The 22030-nt window shown below is 38.2% G+C and overlaps 1 long non-coding RNA gene across 1 annotated transcript; it reads right to left on the reverse strand.

Moving 5' to 3' along the window:
• Nucleotides 1-12120: 12120 nt before the first annotated feature.
• Nucleotides 12121-21081, reverse strand: LOC107979248. Its single transcript, XR_003480957.2, has 4 exons — nt 20992-21081; nt 17742-17794; nt 15462-15637; nt 12121-14015 (listed from the first exon to the last, which is right to left on the reverse strand). It is a non-coding gene; the product is annotated as an uncharacterized LOC107979248 (long non-coding RNA).
• Between the last annotated feature and the right edge of the window lie 949 nt (nt 21082-22030).

A 22030-nucleotide genomic window follows, 5' to 3' on the forward strand; every position in this document is an offset into this window, starting at 1 on the left:
CTATTTTCCTTTCTTTCATAGAAAATGGCTTGTATTAGGTATTCTGCTTGTCATGCTTCCTTATGGCCCATACACACACACACACACACACACACACACACACACACACACACGCACACACAGTTACTAAGTAGTCTTCAATTATTTTGATTAATACTTGATTCTTGAAATGATGTATGTTATTAAAACAATAGAGTGTTCAAGTAGGTCATTCACTACCCAATCCATATATATATATATATATAATATATATATATATGCAAATTGTCTAGCACAGCAGCACAAGATAAAAGAACTTTAATAGTGGTGACTTTAAATAATATCTTAATAACACCCTAGTCAGGAAAATATTATTATGGGTTTCTTAACTTTTCAAAGTAGGCATAGACATAGTGAATAGTAACTACAGATTAGTTATTTAGGGCCATCACATTGAAAAGATGTTTGTGTGTACAGGTGAAGAATATTTCATATGCTAAGGTCAGAGATCTTATTAGAAAAATTGAGGGATATAAACAATATGGAGCCACCTTGGTGAACATATAAGCCCAACTCTTCAGAAGCCCTTCCTTCTCTACTAAGAGTGTAACTATCTGCTCATGGAAAGAAATACTTGAGAGGCCACTAATCACAACCTAAATGCTACAACCTTCAGGAGGCATTTCTTTGTTTTAGGGTTGAATGTTACAGTTAAATTCTAGTATAAAAAAGTTGGGGAATAGAAACAAATAAGAAAAGACAATCTCCCAGTAAAGGTTCAAGAGTTAGCTAGCATAAAATATAAAGAAAGAATGTGCAAGACTGGATTTTCTTAGTACTTTCTTGCTTAACAGAACCAAAACTTAGGACTGGAGAAGAAAGAAGTCAGTGAATTAGGCATATTCCTTAAAACATATAATTTAATGCTGTGTCAAGAATCCCAAATGTCAAGAAAATCTGATGTTAGGGTAGTTCCAGAAACCTGAAGAAAGTTGTGTGAAGTTGATAGAGACATTAAAGAGTAAAGGCTCAGGAAATTAGGCATGTTGGGATGGATGTATGATGTGATGTGTTGGAGCCACCAGGAGCTATACTTCATGAAGACCACAGAGGATGCATAATTTGGGGGAAGCCATGAAGACAGTGCTGGTGAGACAAATACCAGAATGACTAATTTTCAATCATGGTATTTTTCTCAAAGGTGGACAATAAGGGAGTAACATAAATTGAGATGTTAGTAGTTGGGGATGATGGAAATCTGAAGACTGCTGGAAATAAGTATGCCCCAATGACCATAAGTAACAATATCATGGGAGGGACAATGAAGAAGTTTTATGCCCAGAGAAATATGACCAAAGAACAGAAATTATTTGAATATGCATGGAATCTTCAGCAACATATGTCTATATACATTCCCATTGAGTATGTTACATGTGCTGCCATTTGTCGTGGTACAGTTCAAAGCAACTAGAACTGCTGGGAAGGTACACAGTGCATCTCTGTTCCATTAAACTAAGAAATAAGTAGATGGAAGTGTGAAAGTTTTGGAGACATATGGGCTCAAAGAGGTATAAAACCTGTCATAAATCAGGGACTGCCTTTCTGCTAAGATTTGTGGAATTATATGAAACAAACGTACAGCAATCTTTTTAAAGCAGAAGACAAAGTGTCTCATCTTGTATCCCTACTATAAAGAAGGAAAAAACAAAACTTCCCGGGCTTCTCAGTACAAAGCCTTTTTTCACACTAAAAATAATGCCTAGGACCTAGCAATGACTGACATGACAAGATATCCCTAAAGGTGGAATTGTGGCACTTATATCTTGTCAGGAACCAACAGCTGCTTAATTGGACTTAAGACCCATTCAGCAGGAGGTAAACCATTCCTAGTTATTGATGCCTAGCCAACCACACATGTCTAGGGAGGCTATAGGTGCTAGAGGAGAGCCTACTACCATCACTTTCCTAAACCAGTATAATACCTAATTGTGCTCTCATGGTTTATCCTTATGCCCACAGATAAATGTAGATCCCACCCCTCATGAAAGAAGCTTCATTTTGTAGCAGAAGGAGACCACTAAAGAAATCTCAACTAATTAAAATGAAAAATAAAGACTGACCATGAGGTGCCCAGGCCCAAGTGATAAATCCACAATTCCTGAACTTAAGGCTCTGAGAACATTTTAGAACAGGTGGCAGAAAGATCGCAAGAGCCAGAGGACCAGGAAGTATGTGGTTAGGTTGTAAATTCTAGCTATAACAGGAAAACTAGACCCATGCAATCTCAATAGTATGTTCGCCTAAACAGGACAACAGGACCTGCATAATTCTGACACCAGCAAAGGTCCTAAAGTGGATGGGGAAGTCTCACAGGGCTATACCTCCAGATGAAGAGCTACAAACAATTAACAACTGCTGAAAGAGAAGAATTAATCTTTCTTGGGGATGAGATCCCCCTAATTGGTGACCCAATATCAAGGAGTCACTCCAAGAAACATATACTAGGAAACATCGAAGAGTTTCAGTGGTTTATGTATTTATCCATTTATATGTTTAAGTAACAATAATCATTTATAAAAATAGGGCAGGGAGTTTGGGAGGGAGTAGGAGAGGAGTAGGGGAGGAGTAGGGGGAAAACATGTCTCATTAGGAAGAAAATGAAGGGTGGTTAAATTATTCTTTACATTTTTGCCAAGAGAATAGTGTCTAGTCTATAACCTCTGTAACTCAAAATGAAGCTAGGTTTTAGTGAAGTATGGAGGAAGAAGAGACTTTGAGGCATCATAGGAAATTTAAATGGTCTTAATGTTTGGAATATATGGCCCAGCAGCCTTCATATCTCTGATGATATTGATTGTGGAAAATGGGTAGTTAGAAATATATGTTTGACTTCTGGGTTTCTGAATGAGAGTCATTCATCTTACAGTAGAGAATTATACTCCTTTTAATAAAGGTCCTGGAGTACCCCTGAGCATTGGTAAAAATAGAATTAGGTTAATTATGCACACTAAACTTCCAAATTCAAGGATCTAAGCAAAAGTCTGTCATAAAATGGAATATATATTAGCATTTAGCCAAGTAAGGCCATGGAATGAGAGTGAAGAGCAGGAACATGAAATCCAAGCTCTCATGGTGTCTAATTTGGTAAAGTCAATGCCTATCCCCATGTGTACTTTCATGTGCTAAGGTCCCATCACTGAAAGCTGAAAACAAAAATACTGGGAACTTGATTTGTGGGTTAATCAGCTTGGATTATGAGTTTGAGATGAATATGTGGATCTTATAACCGTAATCAGACTGGGTTAATAATATAGTGAAAGAAAAAATTCCAAATACACAGATAATCAAATTATACTTGTACTTACTCAGTTTGTAAGGAACAGGAAGTTTCTGGAGGGTAGTTACCTATGAAATGTGGAGAAGGGATAATAGACAGGTCAGCTGGTCAGAGACATGGATCAAAAAGGACTAGGAAGTCAGATTAAAAATATTGCATGTAGAAAGATGTTAATAGATATAGAAGAGTGGGCAAGTATTATAACATTACTTTGTTATATATTAATTAGAAAGCAACTATCACTGAAAAGCCAATGGCCAATTAAGTTTTAAAATCAATCATAACTAGTTAATACCAGACAGAATAGCTACCATGAGTGCATTAAGAGATCTATCAGAATGGCCTAAACAGAGATCACTCTAACCACTGGCTTTTCTCAATGTCTAACCCACTGACAATAGGCACCAGCACAGAGTACTTGATATTATGAATTAAGAAGATAAATTAGGAACTGGAGAGGTGGTTCAGTGGTTAAGAACATTCCCTGCTTTTGCATAGGAGCCAAGCTTGCTTCCCAGAATCTACACTGTGGCTTATAACTGTCTGTATCTCTAGTTCAAGGGAATCTGATGCCTCTTCTAACATCCATAGGTTCCTGCATGCACATGGTGCAAAAAACATACACTTAGTTCCACAAATATATACATAAAACAAAACACAAATATTTTTAACAAGAAGATAAAGTAGACACTCACATGAAAGCTGACTCTACTTGAGAGCCCCCTTCTGTCCAGAGAGTGTAGTTTGTTATTTCAGTAGGTACATGCCTGCTCTTGATGGGTTTGCCATTCTTAACTACAAATCTTGAGCCAATATCATTATTGGGAATCCTTAGAAGGTTTACACTGGAATTCTGAATTGAAAAAAAAAAAACTAGTCTATTTCAAAATGAAAATGATATATGGTTGGGCTGCCTGGTGCCATCTATATTAGTCCCATGTTGCAGGGCCATCCATCACAGACTGGTGTGTACAGGGCTGAGATAGGGACCAGCTGAATAGCCTAGGTCCGTCCCTGAGTGGGGGAGTGTGGATGAAGGGAGGCTAGCTATCTGCATTAAAGGAATGACAGAGACATAGGGATCATATCAGGAGGGCAGTCTCAGCCATTAACACTGAGCCATTTTATTCATGCATCATCTTAAGTAAACATCCAAAGGTGGGGACAATGGCCGAAGACTTCTATTATCATGTATAAAGGGCAGAGAGCAATTACTTCCCTTAATCCTAAAGATACTGTGTAGCTGCAGTAACATCTTAGCCTTCAGGATAAGTGTAAACTGGACTGGGCAGCAGTCTCTTGTTATTTAGATAGTAGCCATTCGCCACTGAGGACATCCTGCAGCCATTAGCTGGTATCTTAAAGACAATAGGAGTTGAGGCTCTCTGAACTCATGGCAGGATGGAATAGATTTCCAATATATGGGCCCTGATATTGGGCCATGACATTTATATCAGGTGGCATACCATTTGGAAGGCTCTAGTCTGACAGAACTTTGCAATGGATCTCCCCACTGAAGACTGGAATAGAAACACTAGGAGAAGTGACATGTGACCTGTGAGTTGACTCCCAAGGAACAGAATGTCCCCTGGAGAGAAAGGCTGAGATATATAGGCCAGTGCCTGCACTGCAATATTATTAGGAAACTTACCATGGTTGCAGTCAGAGGTGGGCTAGACTAATGTGGTATGTGCCACCAAACAATGGCATTGGGCACTAGAAATTCTTGAGTATTTCTTTACACTTTGAAAATAGAATGGTTGCTCCTTTATTCTCAAATCCAGAACAAGATACAAGAAGCAAGATCCAGCTCAGTCCAGCTTAAGTCTTGATGGAATATAAACTAGATACTAAATGTCATGCTACAGGCTGGGTGTCTATGACTATTAGCAGATAAGGAAGCTAGAATAGTCATCCCCCTAGTGACACAAAGAAGAGGTCTGGTATCTGGGAAATGATTAGTCATGAAAAGAACTACTGTGTTCATAAAAGAAGCTAGATATACAAGTGCCTCAGTTCTTCTCCCAAGTGAGACCAGAGAGGGAGAAAGGCTGCCTGTAGTGAAGCAGACCCTCATGAGGAACAAATAGAGGAACTGCAGCCCACACAAGCTTGTATTCACCACTATTTTCCTGGTGCGGCTGATCTGGCCATATCAGCCTAAGCCACTTATATTTCATAGTATTTGTTATTATGGTTATTTGACTAATATATTAACCATGATGGAAGATGAAATTTGTTGCATTTCCAAACACTCTTATTTTTTCAACTGTTTTGGTGAAAGGCTGTCTTAAATACAAACATGTCTTAATAAATAGTTATTTTGTTTTTTTCTCCATTTTTATTTAAATTAAAAATAAGATTGTTTTACATGTCAATCCCTGTTTCCTCTCCTTCCCCTCTTCCCTTACCACCCTCCCCAAATTAAAACCCTACCTATCACATACCCTTTCTGCTCCTGAGGGAGGGTGAGGCCTTCCATGGGGGGATTGAGGGTGTGTCATATCATTTGGGATAGGGCCTCCATCCTGTGTCTAGGCTCAGGGAGTATCCCTGTATGTAGAATGGGCTCCAAAACTCCATTCCAGTGCTAGGGATAAGTACTAATCTACTACAAGAGTGCCCATATATTTCTGAGGCCTCCTCACTGACACCCAGGTTCATGGGGTATGGAGAGGACCCATGCTGGTTTCCCAGCTATCAGTCTGGGGACCAAGAGCTCCCCAGCTGTTTCTGTGTGTTTCAATAGCATGATTTTGACCACGTTGCTCATCACTCCTCCTTCTCTGCAAATGGATTCCAGTTCAGTTCAGTGTTTAGCTGTGGGTGTCTGCTTCTACTTCTATCAGATGCTGGAAGAAGGCTCTAGGATGGCATATAAGTTAGTTATCAATCTCATTATCAAGGGAGGGCATTTAAGGTAGCCTCTCCTCTGTTGCTTAGATTGTTAGTTGGTGTCATCCTTGTAGATCTCCAGACATCTCCCTATTGTCTGATTTCTTTTTAAACCTATAATGGCTCCCTCTATTATGGTATCTCTTATCCATTTGTCTACGAATTTCAAGATTCCATTGTTTGTTTTTTCTGCTGAGTAGTACACCATTGTGTAAATATATCACATTTTCTCTATCTATTCTTCAGTTCAGGGGCATCTAGGTTGCTTCCAGGTTATGCCTATTACAAATAATGCTGCTATGAACATAGTTGAATACATGTCTTTGTTATATGAATGTGCTTCTTTTGGGTATATGCCTAATTGTGGAATTGTTGGATCTTGTGGTAGACTGATTAACATTTTCCTGAGGAATTGATATACTTATTTAGAAGGTGGCTGTATGAGTTGGCACTCCCACCAGCAGTGGAGGAGTGTTCACATTTCTCCACATCCTCTGCAGCATAAACAGTCATTGGTGTTTTTGATTTTAGCCATTCTGACAGGAGTAAGATGGTATCTCAGAGTTGTTATGATTTGCATTTCCCTGATGGCTAAGGATGTTGAACACTTTCTCAAGTGTCTATCAGGCATTTTAGATTCCTCTATTGATTCTCTATTTAGTTCTGTACCCCACTTTTTAATTGGATTATTTGGTGTTTTGGAAACTATCTTCTGTAGTCTTTGTAAATTTTGGAGATCAGTCCTCTGTTGGATGTGGGGTTGGTGAATATCTTTTCCCAATCTGTGGGCTGTCATTTTGTCTTGCTGTTTCCTTTGTCTTATAGAAACTTCTCAGTTTCTGGAGCTCCCATTTATTAAATGTAGTTCTCAATGTCTGTGCTACTAGTGTAATGTCCAGGAAGCAGTCTCCTGAACCAATTAGTTCAAGAGTATTTCCCACTTTCTCTTCCAGTATGTTCAGTGGGACTGGATTTATGTTGAGGTCTTTGATCCACTTGGACTTAAGCTTTGTGCATGGTGATAGACATGGATCTATCTGAAGTCTTCTACATGCCAGAATCCAGTTATGCCAGCACCATTTGTTGAAGATGCTTTCTTTATTCCATTGTGTAACTTTAGCTTCTTTGTCACAAATCAGGTGTTCACAGGTATCTTGGTTAATATCAGGGTTTTCAGTTCAATTCCATTGGTTTACCGGTCTATTTTTTTTACCAAATCCAAGCTGTTTTCAGGACTATAGCTCTATAATAGAGCTTGAAGTTAGGGATGGTGTTGCCTCTGGAAGTTCCTTTATTATAAAGAGTTGTTTTGGCTCTCCTGGGTCTTTTGTTTCTTCACATAAAGTTGAGTATTATTCTTTCAAGATCTGTGAGGAATCGTGCTGGGATTTTGATGGGGATTGCATTGAATCTGTAGATTGCTTTTGGCAAGATTGCCTTTTTTACTCTGTTGATCCTATCTATCCAAGAGCATGGGAGATCTTTCCATTTTCTGCTGTCTTCTTTAATTTCTTTCTTTAAAGACTCAAAGTTCTTACTATTCAGGCCTTTCACTTGTTTGGTTAGTGTTACCCCAAAATATTTTATGTTGTTTGTGGCTATTGTAAAGGGCGATGTTTCTCTGATTTCTTTCTCAGACCATTTATCATCTGTACATAATAGTGCTACTGATTTTGTTTTGAGTTAGTCTTGTATCCTGCCACTTTGCTGAAGGTATTTATCAGCCATAGGAGTTTCCTGGTAGAATTATTTGGGTCACTTATGGAAACTGTCACATCATCTGTAAACAGTGGAAGTTTGACTTCTTCCTTTCTAATTTGTATCCCCTTGATCTCCTTTTGTTATCTTATTACTCTAGCTAGAACTTCAAGTACAATATTGAAGAGATATGGAGAGAGTGGACAGCCTTGTCTTGTTCCTGATTTTAGAGGAATCGCCTGAAGTTTCCCTCCATTTAGTTTGATGTTGGCTGTCAGTTTGCTGTATATTGCTTTTATTATGTGTAGATATATTCTTGTTATCCCCAATCGGGTGTTGGATTTTGCCAAAGGCTTTTTCAGCATCTAGTGAAATGATCATGTTGCTTTTCTTTTGCAGTTTGTTTATATGGTAGATTACACTGATAGATTTTCATTTTTTAATTTTAATTAGAAAGAAAATTATTTTACATGTCAATCCCAGGTCCCCCTCCCTCCCCTCCTTCCCTGTCCTCCCCCACAATAACACCCTACCTATCCCATACCATTTCTGCTCCCCAGGGAGGGTGAGGCCTTCCATAAGGGTGCCTCCAAAGTCTGTCATATTCTTTGGGATAGGGTCTAGGTCAAACCCCTTGTGTCTAGGCTCAGGGAGTATCCTTCCATGTGGGATGGTCTCCCAAACTCCATTCCTATGCTAGGGATAAGTACTGCTCCACTACAAGAAGCCCCATAGATTTCCAAGGTCTCCTCACTGACACCTACATTCAGGGGTCTGGATCAGTCCCATGATGATTTCCCAGCTATCAGTCTGGGGACAAAGAGCTCTCACCTTTTTCACTTGTTCAGGTCAGCTGTTTCTGTGGGTTTCACCAGCCTGGTATTTCACCAGCCACTTTTCTCATCAGTCCTCCTTCTCTGCAACTGGATTTCAGTTCAGTTCAAGGTTTAGCTGTTGGTGTCAGCTTCTACTTCCACTAGCTGCTGGATGAAGGCTATAAGATGGCATATGAATTAGTAATCAATCTCATTATTAGGCGAGGGCATTTTAGGTAGCCTCTCCTCTGTTGCTCAGATTGTTAGTTGGTATCATCTTTGTAGCTCTCCAGATATTTCCCTAGTGCCTAATTTCTCTTTAAACCTATAATGTCCCCCTCTATTATATTATCTCTTACCTTGCTCTCTTCTGTTCTTCCCCCAACTCAACCTCCCTGCCCCATCATGTCTTCCTCACTCCTCCTCTTCTCCCCTTCTCATTCTCCTAGATCCCTCTCCCCTCCTCCCATGCTCCCAATTTTCTCAGGCATTCTTGTCCCTTTCTCCTTCTCCAGGGGACCATGTTTGTCACTCTTAGGGTCCTCCTTGTTTACTAGCTTCTCTGGCTGTGGATTGTAGGCTCGCAATCGTTACTCCATGTCTAAAATCCACATATGAGTGAGTATATACCATGTTTGTCTTTTTGTAACTGGGTTACCTCACTCAGAATGGTTTCTTCAAGTTCCATCCTTTTGCCTGTGAATTTCAAGATTCCATTATTTTTTTTCTGCTGAGTAATACTCAATTGTGTAAATGTACTACATTTTCTCTATCAATTTTTCAGTTGTAGAGTTTCATATGTTGAACCAACCCTGCATCCTACTTTATGATGATGGATGATTTTTCTGATATTTTCTTGGATTCAGGTTGCCGGTATTTATTGATTAGTTTTGTGTCAATGTTTATGAGGGCTATTGGTCTGTAGTTCTCTTTCTTAGTTTTGTCATTGTATGGCTTGGGTATCAAGGTAGCCTCATAAAAAGAGCTTGGCCCTGAACCTTCTGCTTCTATTGTGTGGAATACTTTGAGGTGTATTGGTATTAGCTCTTCTTTGAATTTCTTGTAGAATTCTGCACTGAAGCCATCTGGCCCTGGGCTTTTTTTGGTTGGGAGACTTTTGGTGACTGCTTCTATATCATTAGAGTTTACAGGTCTGTTTAAGTTGCTTATGTGTTCTTGGTTTAATTTTGGTAAGTGATATCTGTCCAGAAAATTGTTCATTTCCTTTAAATTTTCAAATTTTGTGGAGTACAGGTTTTTAAATTATGATCTGAAGATTCTCTGGATTTCCTCAGTGTACGTTGTTATGTCCCCCTTTACATTTCTGACTTTGTTTATTTGCATGTACTCTCTCTGCCTTTTGGTTATTTTCGATACTGGTTTGTCTATCTTGTTGATTTTCTTGAAGAACCAATTCTTTGTTACATTGATTCTTTGAATTGTTTTCTTTTTTTTCCACTTTATTGATTACTGCCTTCAGTTTGATTATTTCCTGGCATCTACTCCTCCAGGGTGAATTTGCTTCTATTTGTTCTAGAGCTCTCAGTTGTGCTGTCAATTCTCTGGTGTGACTATTCTCTAGTTTCTTCACATGAGCTAGGAGAGCTATGAACTTTCCTCTTAGCACTGCTTTCAAAGTGTCCCATAAATTTGAATATATTATATCTTCATTTTCATTGAATTCTGGGAAGTCTTTAATTTCTTTATTTCTTTCTTCAACCAGGAATGGTGCAATTGTGTGTTGTTCAATTTCCATGAATTGGTAGGTTTTCTGCAATTTGTGTTGTTGTTGAATTCTAATTTCAAAGCCTGGTGGTCTGATAAGATACAGGGGTTATTACAATTTTTTTGGGCTGTTGAGGTTTGCTATGTTGCCAACTATGTGGTCAATTTTAGAGAAGGTTCCATGTGGCACTGAGAATGTATATTCTTTTGTGTTTGGATGGAATGTTCTATAGATGTCTGTTAATCCCAGTTGGGTCATAACTTCTGTTAGTTCCTTTGTTTCTTTGTTAAGTTTCTGTCTGGTGGTCCTGTCCAGTGGTGAGAGTGGGGTGTTGAAGTCTCCCACTATAACTGTGTGAGGTCTTATGTGTGATTTGACTTTTAATAATATTTCTTTTAGGAACATGTTTGCCTTTGTATTTTGGGGCATATATGTTCAGAATTGAAACTTCTTCCTGATGATTTTTCCTGTTATGAATATGAAATGACTTTCTTCATCTCCTTTGATTGATTTTAATTTGACATCTAATTTGTAAGATATTAGGATAGCTACACCAGCTTGTTTCTTGGTTCCATCTGATTATAATATCTTATCCCAACCACCCTTTACTCTGAAGTAATGCCTGTCTTTGAAATTGAGGTTTGTTTCTTGTATGCAGCAAAAAGATGGATTCTATCTTTGAATCCAATTTGTTAGCCTGTGTCTTTTTAGAGATGAGTTAAGACCATTAATATTGAGAGAAATTAAGGACCATTGAGTGCTTATTCTTGTTTGTTTTTGATTTGTTGTTGGTGGTGGTGGCATTGTGTGTAGATTTACCCTGCTTTTTCTTTTGGCTTTTGATAAAGTGGAATATATTGCCTATGCTTTTGTGAGTGTAGTTAACTTTCTTGGGTTGGAGTTTTCCTTCCAGTACTTTCTGTAGTGCTGGATTAGTGTCTTTGTATTGTTTAAATCTGGTTTTGTCATGGAACATCTTGATTTCTCCATCTATAGTGAATTAAAACTTGGCTGACATCCGTGGTGTCTTAGTGTTTATAGAATATCTATCCAGGACCTTCTGGCTTTCAGAGTTTCCATGGAGAATTCTGGTGTAATTCTGATAGGTTTGCCTTTATATGTTACTTGGCCCATTTCCTTTGCTCCTTTTAATATTCTTTCTTTATTCTGTATGTTTGGTGTTTTAATTATTAGGTGATGGGGTCACAAATTTGTGGTCCACTCTATTTCGTGTTCTTTAGGCTTCATGTACTTTCATTTGCATGTCTTTCTTTAGGTTGGGGAAGTTTTCTTCTATGATTTTGTTGAATGTGTTTTCTGCACCTTGAGTTGGGTTTCTTCACCTTCTTCAATACCTATCATTCTTATTCTTTTTAAAAATTATTGTCTCTAAACAGATGGCAGTTATATTATGGCACTTCTAGCTTCAGACATATTTCATAAAGAATGTGTTAGGGTATTTGTATATTTAAAACATAGTACTACCATATACAGTTCTGAAACACATAATAAGAATTCTTGGAAACATAATAGCATATTTTAAATACTATTTTTACTACATTGGGAAATTCCATTCATTGTATATCTTTTCAAATCAAATGTCATGGAAAACCACTGTATATATTCTTAGAAATATCTTAAAATACTGAAATATAGAGTCAATTGCTTCTGATTTTTAGGTGAAAAGAACAATAAATCAAAAGATAACTAAAAAATGTGTCCTTAGAAAACCAAGCAAAATACAGTAGATAGTAGATAGAATAAGTCTCCATAGGCTATTTCAAGCCATTTCCCAATCATCTATAGATTTATTCATCTCAAAAATATTTATTAGTTACATATGAATTTGAATTTGATAACTATATTATTCCCTTAATCATAAAACAAGAAAAACCCAAACAATGGTGCCAAGCAATCTGGATATCTAATGGAGTAGATTTTCACTTGCTTTTACCAGATCAAGTGCTTTCATTCTCTCTACATATGGACACCTCTTGACTTAGGCTTTGGTCAGAATTAATATCTCTTCAGACTACTTACAAAGTGGACAGAGACATGAACAAGAGGAATGTGTGCTTAATCCTCTCAGTGCACTTGGAATGCGAGCCAAAGCCTCTCCCATGTGTCTGGAGTTCTGCTCCCACAAGTTTCCCACAGCTTTTGCTCCTAGAGTAGTCTTTTTAATTACTACTTCCTTTCCGTTTATCTCCACAGAGTGTCTTTTGCTTTCATGGAAGGACTAAGATGGCTGAGTTCTTAGGGACTTCCCTGGTTTTAAAAGCAGACTATTCAGTGGCCACAGAAGCCCCCTAGGCATTCGTAATACAGAATAGTTTGCCATTGTAATAACCCAATTTATACCTAATTCTGTTCTTCAGTTTATTCAACTCACCTTTAGTAGTGTAGTCTTTAGTAGAATAAGAAGGAAATGAAACAAATGAAGATCTGAGAGAAAGATATTATAGTGAAGGCCAGAGGATAACTCCAGGAATAAGAGGAAGGAACTAAGGTGGGTCATCCATGCTATTAATGGTCAGTACAACTTCACAGCTAACTTTTCCCAATCCCTTATTTTCCTTGTCTCTCTTTACACCTGTATTTGTTTTGAACAGTTTCTTCTTTGCATCCTCCTCCATCCCTTTCCAGGCCCAGAAGTTGAGAACACTGTCCTAAAGAATGTATAGTAGGTGTAAACTCTGGATGAAAGTAGCACCCACCATAGGTTTAGGATTGGTGCTAAATGACTTAGAACACACACACACAAACAAACAAACACATAAACAAAAACCACAGAGCTGAATAGTGAGATACTATTGTTACTGTTTTCCTACGCGGAGTCCAGGACCACTGACTTTTGGAGACTCAGACGCTCCATGGCAAGCACTGACCGACTGGCTTAGGTACCACAGCACTGTGTAGCACTGTTTCAATGAATAACTTTGGAAAAAGAACCTGGTCCTAAGCATTAGCCTGGCTATAGGTTACATAAAATTTATACTGCATTTGTCATTTGCATGCTCAGTTGCTAAGGCTGATTGTATCTGAGAGCAAAAATCTGGTGTAAACCTTTTGCTCATACATTTTTAATTTATGGATTAAAAAGTTTGGAATAACATTCAAAGTCACAGATGCTTATCTGAGCTAAATGCAAAATATTTTGAGGTTTCCTATCAGCTATAACCATCAGAGAACTTGCTGCAAAAGAAAAACCTTTGCCCAGAAAACAAACCCCAGATTTATGTTGAATATTTACCTTGAGGGGGAAAATATTTCTCCATTTACAACTATAACATATGGATATAGAGATCCAGAAATCATTTTGTCTTAATGGAAACTGGGTTTAAAATAATGAGAGGCTCTACAGAGAGCTGTCACCAGTGAGTTGGGGCAGTTACAAGCTGTAGCACTAACAACAGCAGCAGCAGCAGCAGCAGCAACAACAACAACAACAACAACAACACACACATTTTAAAATAAGAAAGTAGTTGTACTGTGGTACTTGGATGGTTCTTGTTACACATGAGTGGAGTTCCTCCAGTTGCTTTGAAGATGGTTCCGGATAATCCTAGGGGTAGGAAAAGGAAAGTATGTAATTTACATACAACCCAATGCTAGTATGCAAGAAAAATCAATATAGCATTACATCAAGTGATTAAATAAGTGTGGGCCACATCATCACACTGAGTACATTTCACCAAGAAATTCAGGAACAGCTATGGAAAGGACTCCACAGAACAGACCTGGACAGACTCTGAATGAAATAGAGTATTTATGGGTTTGTAGATAGGAACTCCTACAAACTCTATCTCTGTAACTTAAGGTCATGAGCAGTGGTGAACTGAGCTTTCCATGGAGTAAAAGAGCTACAGCAATGGTTGGTTTCATAGACAGTGAAAACAAACTCTATATGCAATAATTTTAGATGCAAATAGGTCAGCTAAAATGGCATGACCAGAGGGTGAGGCAGACATAAAACAATGAAAAAGCAGACAGAAAGACCAAGGGGTGGTCTGGGAAGCAAAATGCCCCCCTTAATTTAACAAGAGAGTTTGAGGAGAAATAAGCAAAAGCTGAATGAGAAGAAACCGTGTCTTGTCTGACTTTTCATTAAGCTAATGTTGGAGGGTGTAGTTTAATTAATACTTTGCTGTTTCATTCAAATTCTTATTCAAAAGTCTTCATCAAAACTATCCCATGTGTTAAGGCAGTTGATGAATGTTTTACTCTTAGAGATTGCTTTCAATGTGTAATTTTAATTCCCAGTTATCCTGTTAAAATAAAATGCTTCTAAAAATCACTGTGTCACCACCCCTCATACCCTACTATATTTTGTTACAAATATTTATTGATTTTTAGTGGCTTTGTCTGTTCCTTCTGCTGTGCATTCCTTTTCTTATTCATGATCTGATCCTTCTAACTTAAATATCTTCTGTTGATAATACTCTACTGGGACTACTCTAAGTCTCCCCCCATAAAATTATTCACAGTTATGCTTCAGTCATGTACATTAGGTCTACCACCAGTAGTCAATAGTGATTAGGTGCTGCATAAAACTGAATCATTCTGCTCCAGCCCCATGTGGCTTGCTAGTCTACTTTCTTGTAATTGAGCCCTCTCAAAAGCAACACTACTTTCTTAGGCTTTTCTGCATTTTTACCTTCAAGTGTAGAACTTGGCATATAGTTTTTATTTTTTCTTTAGGGCTATTATAAACACTTTAGCAGCAAATCAAATGGTGATGTCACATGAAACCTACCTAGCAACATTAGGTAAAATATTATTTTAAAAATTTAGTATTAACTCATGCTAGTTTCTATAAATGAGACTTTCTCTGGTACTCTTACACATGCATTCAGAGTACACTGGTCATAAGATCATATGTTTCCATTCTTCTGTTCTCATGTTCTCCTCCCCTCAGTATCTTTTCCAATCACCATATTTATACCTTCACACCGAGTTTTTCATTTGTTTCTTTGTTTTTACATATTAAATGAAAATAGATAATTCTTACCTTAGTGTGCCTTTTTTTCTGGGTCTGGCTTGTTTCACTTAACATTATGTCCTCCAGTCTCACTCACTTTGCTGCAAATGGAAGGAGTTAAGGATCCTTCATGGATGAGTAGCACTACTTAGTGCATATATGCATATTTTCTTTCTTCATCCATCAATTGATGGATACCTAGGCTGCTATCATGACATAAATATTGTAAGTAATGGGTACAAATATGGACATATATATATATATATATATATATATATATATATATAGTTTTGTATACTGACTTCATTTGCTATATATAAACCTAGGATTGGAAGAGCTCAATTATATGATACTTCTACTTTTTATATGGTTCTTTAATGAAACTTTATACTGTTTTCCGTCGTGGCTGCATTCATTTATATTATGAACCTCAACATATAAGACTTCCTTTTCTTCCACACCATCACAGAATTTGTCTAGTTATTTTCTAACAGGGGTAAGATTGTAGCACAACTATGGTTTTGATTTGCATTTTATTTATAGCTGACATCATTGAATTTTTTAGCAGACCTATTCATTTTCGCCTTTGACAAGTATCTACACAGACCATCCATGCATTTCCTTTCTGCTTAGTTTACATCTTTAAGAACTGTATGACTTTATATTTGGTTACAAGACTTCAAATTGAAAAGAAAAAAAAAACTAATGACATTCTTCATAGAATTTGGAAAAAACAATTGTAAAGTATAAAAACACAAAAGACCTGAATAGCAAGAAAAGAAAAAGAAAGCCCTCAAGAAGAATAGAAGAATGAGCAGAGCTGCAATACATCATAATTCAGAGCCATAGCAAGCAAAACAACTGAGTGTTGGCATATAAACACATGCAAAACCCAGTGAAAAAAAGAAGCCAGAAATAAATCCACAATCTATAGTCAACTGACTCAACAAAGGTGTCTAACCTTGTAGGAAAAAGGACATACTTCAAAAAATTATGTTAAGAAACTGGCATGTTCACACACTGAAGATAGAAACCTGGTCATTCTCATCCACCCTGTATTCAAACATCACCAGCTGATCAAAGACCTTAATGAACAATGGGAAACTGAAATTATTGGGGGGAGACAAAAGGGATAGTTCATGACATAGGTACAGATAATTATTTTTCTGCATAGGATCTCAGCCTTAGAAACAAAAGCAAGCATCTACAAATGGTTTATATCAAAACAAAAAGCTCAGCACAGCAAAGAAACACTCAGCAGTGAAAAGTTACCATAGTGAACAGGAGAAAGTACTGATGAGGGCTGGGGTGTAGATATGCAGTACAATGCTTATTCAACACAAACAAGGCTCTGAGTTCACTTTTCAGCCCTGCACAACACGATACAAAATGCAATATTTTTATATCATTTCAGAGTCTTTAATCTTAAGAATCACAGAGTGAACTGAGTGTTTCTTGTGTCCTGGTAACTGCATATCCCTTCCAGGTGTAGATACTCACTTTCCTTTATGAAAGAAATCTCTGACTTAGAATCTATACCGAGCTGATGGATGTGCATAGAACAAATTTGAGTTTCACGGTGCCAAATACTCAAGATGTCTGTTTTTGACAGGGACTTGACTAAGTTTTACACAGATTTAGAATTACTTGGTCAATCAGTCTTAGATGTTTTATTGTTTGCCCACACTGTAGTTGGGATGCTGCAACTTTGGGTGAAGAGTGGGAGAGTAAATTCGCACTGGCAATGATTGTACTCCACTAGGAGATCAAAATGAGGGGAATTCTGGGAAATCTGGGATGTACATTCACCCTACTCTATGGAATGTAAATCTAGTGCTCAGATAGGCTGTATTCATTTGTTTCCTTGATGTAGGCCTCAGATTACAATTCCAGGTTTCTGGTTTCCTAGGCGTCCTAGGTTGTTGGCCGTTAGATTCCCTTTGTTCTTAAGGATCTAGAGAATTCACAAGCAATATTTCCTGGTAAGTTTATGACACTTTCACTCACCCCCCCCCACACACACACACAAATACACACTTCTTGCTGTGTTTTCCAGGTTGCTGGAATACTATCCATAAATTTAATTACAATCTGTTTAACAACATTTTCAAAATTAAATGCTTAATTAACTCTGCTATTTGTGGAATGACCAGGCTTTGGGTCTCCAAGATCAAACCCCTTTATACAGTGCATAGCTGTGGACTCTTGTGTTTATGTCCCTTGACTTCCACCATTTAGTTTCCTAGCTATGCTCATTTCACCATGGCCGCTATAGTTAACAAAATCCAAAAATATTCATGCAAGGCTTACCTTGAAATCTACTTCTAAGTCAGTGTTCTTTCCAGAGATGGAGGTTCTGTTTCCTGAGTGAACAAAAGCCATGCATGATAGAGGTAACTTGACAAGAGGGGAATTTTATAACAGAATAACCCAGGAAAATATCTCAACTGTCAATTTTGTTTTGGCAAAGGAGACAGAGCATTTATGATCTGTGCCAAATCTCTCAACTTAAAGTTTATAAGCTCTTTAAAATGTTTACAAAATGAAGATGGAATAATGACAAATCCCAGACTGTTGTGAAGAATAGCATAATGTGAAAATAACTTACTTTGCAAATGCTAAATGGTAAACACCTGTTTTAACTCCAACTTAAGATCATATTGCAGATGAAGTGATGTTGGAACGTGTTAAGTATTTCTTCTTGCATTAATTATGCAAGAAATTATTATTTTAACAAATTTACTTTTAAGACTCACTTCCACACTGTCCTCAAGGATTCCTGTAACTCTCCCAAGCTAGCACTACAGATTGGGATTCTTAAATTTTTCTGAACAAAGGAAAAGGTTGTCATCACCCAGCTGACATGGTCACATCTGATTTTCCTTAGAGCCCCCTCGAAGTCTGGTAGCTATCATGTGTTTGTGTAGGATTGTGGGATGGGAAGCATGGGCAGGGCAAGGAACCTGGGAATGGTCACGTGGGCCTGTATCCAGCTCTCAGTGCTCAGGGCTAATGCAGTCTAATGGTGAACTCTGGAGTTCTGGCTCTCCTGCATTTACTCAAGGGGCCAGGGTTCTGGTTCATCCCCTCTGGAACTCACAGCCAATTAGACTCTAGACCAATGGTTCTCAAGCTTCTTAATGCATGATCCTTTAATACAGCTCCTCATGCTGTGGTGATTCCCATCCATAAAAATATTTTTGTTGCTACTTCATAAGTGCAATTTTGCTACTGTTCTGAATAATAATGTAAATATCTGATATGCAATCCTCCAAATAGGTCTCAACCACAGATTGAGAAACACTGAAGACTATACACCTTTGGCTTTTCTGAGTCAATCTGTATTTTCCCTTAATGACTGCTAGAGGTCTAGAAACCAGAGTCAGAAATGCATGTCATCTTCTCTTATCCTTCCATCTTCCTGTCTGCATGGATGAACTTGACACACACATCTATGACTCCCTGAAGTAGAAAGCTTGGGTGAATGTGGAAGATGAACAGGAAGAAGTGAAAGGATATTTTTAAACGTGTATTTTATGGATGGGATTATGGACAACTTCATTGGAGTGACAGCAGTCTGAGGAAAACGGATCTCTGGTTTCTTGTAAAGAGCATTGTGTGCCTCTAGGAGTATGAAGAAGGCAGCTTCCTGCAGACTTTTGCTTCTGGTTTGAAAGCTTCACAGTGTGGGCAGGACAGCTGCTTGTAGATTTCCCTCTCCCTTCAATGCACACCTAAAGGTGGCACTGGGGCAGCTGCAAGGCATGGGCCATCAAACAACATGACACATGCATAGAATAAGCCAGGGTACAGATAATGGCCTAGCATTCTTCCACTGCAATTACCTCATACTATTTCTATAAATGCCACTGGGCTCTCTCAATGTTGAATGTTCAATTCCTGTAGCAGCTGTTGGGCTACCACGATACAGCAACACTCATGAAACTCAAAACAATACTGAAGGGAAAGGACTTAGCTTTCTAGGTATTGCAAGCTAAAAATTATGTATGTACATGTGTGCATGCACACAGTCTTCTGGGAATTTAATTGTTTAGAAATATAACTAATGAGTGGATTTTATTCCTTAATTGTCTTTTATTTCCTTATATTTGTTTACAAAGCATTATAATTGAATATCATAGGGGAAAGAAAGGCACAATGCTCTTCCAGTTTTGTATATTTGCTAGATGAAGATAATAGTCCACCCTCAGCACCACTATTCTGCATTAATGTTTAATGGAAAAAAATCTATTATTGGCTCACAGATATGCTTTGGAGTAATACGTTACAATTTCAATATTTTATGATCTTCTCAACCAGGAAATGCTGTGTATTGTTCCTTTATCATGCCCAATTAGACTATAAACTTTTGTTCCTCTTTTACTGATAAGTTTGATTTTCTTAGAAAACACACCAGGAGTAAAGGTTTATTAAGTTTCATTTATGTATTGTTTGTGTCATTATGTATCTTGAAGTCTGTGCTCAAGAGGAAAACAGTGTGCCGAACAGACAGTTTTCTCTGAGATGAATATGTAAATAATGTATTATCTGAAATTTTTTTTTGGCAAACATGTTCTGGACTGGGTACATGATACAGGTTGTTCGCATAAAAGAAGTTGGAAACTATAAGGCATCAGTACCACCTTTTAATCATCACTTTCATAATAAATCTAGTTTAAAATCACGATGTGGTATTTTCAGTCATTTCCAAGTTACTGTAGCAACATTTGTCCTTCATGGCTCTAAGTTCCCTGAGTAGCAATTTGTGTTGCTTTGGCATGCTTTGTCCCACAGTGTTGATCGTGAGCCGTGCTTGAGGGTTTCAAAGAGCGACTCCCCGCTCGTTTTAGTCCAGCCTAAAAGGTACCCACTGAGCCCTTTTTCTTTTTGCATTTAAGATTACAGATGGACGACCTCGCGGATGAGCTTCGTCTACTGTGCAACAGCGCCCCCTAGAGGCCCGATGCCTTGAGGACGGTCAGCACCCAGAGCAGTCTCCAATCAAGTCCTTTGTTTTTGCTTATCCGGAGAGCTATCCGTGCATGACCAAGAACTGTCTTTGAGAAAATGGACTGTGTTTCATAATCACAATCTAAAGCCCAAAGATGTGGGATCTTCACTTCCCACCATCTACGCCTCATGGGTCTTTTTTCTTTTTGACACTTAATGAGAGGAGGCTTTGTTGTTTTTTATTTTTGTTTTTTCTCTTTGCCAGCGAATCCTAACAAACTTACACACTGGTCAACAGCCTTTGGTGGCATTGTTTGGGATGAGAAAATCCCTGAAAAGTAACAGTCCCGGGCAAAAAAAGAAAGAAAGAAAGAAAGAAAGAAAGAAAGAAAGAAAGAAAGAAAGAAAGAAAGAAAGAAAGAAAGAAAGAAAGAAAGAAAGAAAGAAAGAAAGAAAAAGACTAATGTTTGTAGCCTGGACTTCCGCATGACTCACCGGTGGAAGCCGAGCGCTGGCTCCATTTCTTTTGTAGATTTCCCCGCTCTCCGCCCGCCCCCCCCCCCGCTTTGTTCCGCTTCAAACCTTTCAGAGGGCTGAAATGCATTATTACCTTGTTAAATCGCAACCCAAATCATTTCTACAGCCCGAAGCTGTTTTGACGTGGGTTTAGCATCTCACACACACAAAAGAATTGCTTTTGTTCCCAGAAGCTATCATTGGCTGAACGGCCTGTGCTTCGGGCCAATCAGAAGCGAGTTGTCAGGCTTGGCAGGCTATTTTTAACCCAACACACAAAAACACTGGGTCTTGGAGGAAGCCCACTGCGGAATGAAAGTCCCCATAGTAAAAGAGAACAGCTGAATGTATTTTGGATGTCACGGCGTGTTTGACATTTTCTCTTTAATTCCGTATACACTGTTACACTAACATGTGTTTTTTGTAAACAACTAACTCAGAAATGGACTGCGTCTCCCCGCTCAGAATTACCCTTTTAGTAAGGGAAAGTCTAAAAAATACTATATTCACACTCGATCCAAAAGCAGTACAAGGCGTGTGGAGGTATTTCACACCACATACACACACCCACCACCACCCACCCACCCACCCACCAGTGCAATGGGAAAGCGAAGGTGCTTTTTACGAAGGGTTTTGTAGATTTTTCTACTTGGGTTGATGGAAAATTTTCATCAGTTAATCCTTGTGAGCGACAATCTTAGCCATCTTTCCCGGTTGCTCTTTAAATGTGTGTATAATTACTCCAACATGTGTACAACGATGTTTGGCAAATAAAATTATAGATATTCCGTGTGGGGTTTTCGTGTCAGATAAAGCATTGTTTGCAGCATACTCCCTCATCAACATATTGTTCAGCAGGGAAAGGTGTTTTTTACCTCCATAAATACACTTTAAGTGACAAGACATTAAAACATATAATTTGTTAAGTATCCAAAATTTTCAGGAAATGAAAGTTGCCAAAAGGGAAAATGCCAGACTGTAAAGTTTGATCCCTCCTCCCCCCCACCCCCCAGCCATCCATTTGACAGGCCAAAGGGGAGAAAAAGCTAACCCGATTTCAAAATGTATGACACAAAGCAATTTTATTGGCAGAAAGGGGCATCTACATAAGAAAGTAAGAATCATATCTAGTT

Source organism: Cricetulus griseus, assembly GCF_003668045.3.
Source record: "Cricetulus griseus strain 17A/GY chromosome 1 unlocalized genomic scaffold, alternate assembly CriGri-PICRH-1.0 chr1_0, whole genome shotgun sequence".
Lineage (NCBI taxonomy): Eukaryota > Metazoa > Chordata > Mammalia > Rodentia > Cricetidae > Cricetulus > Cricetulus griseus.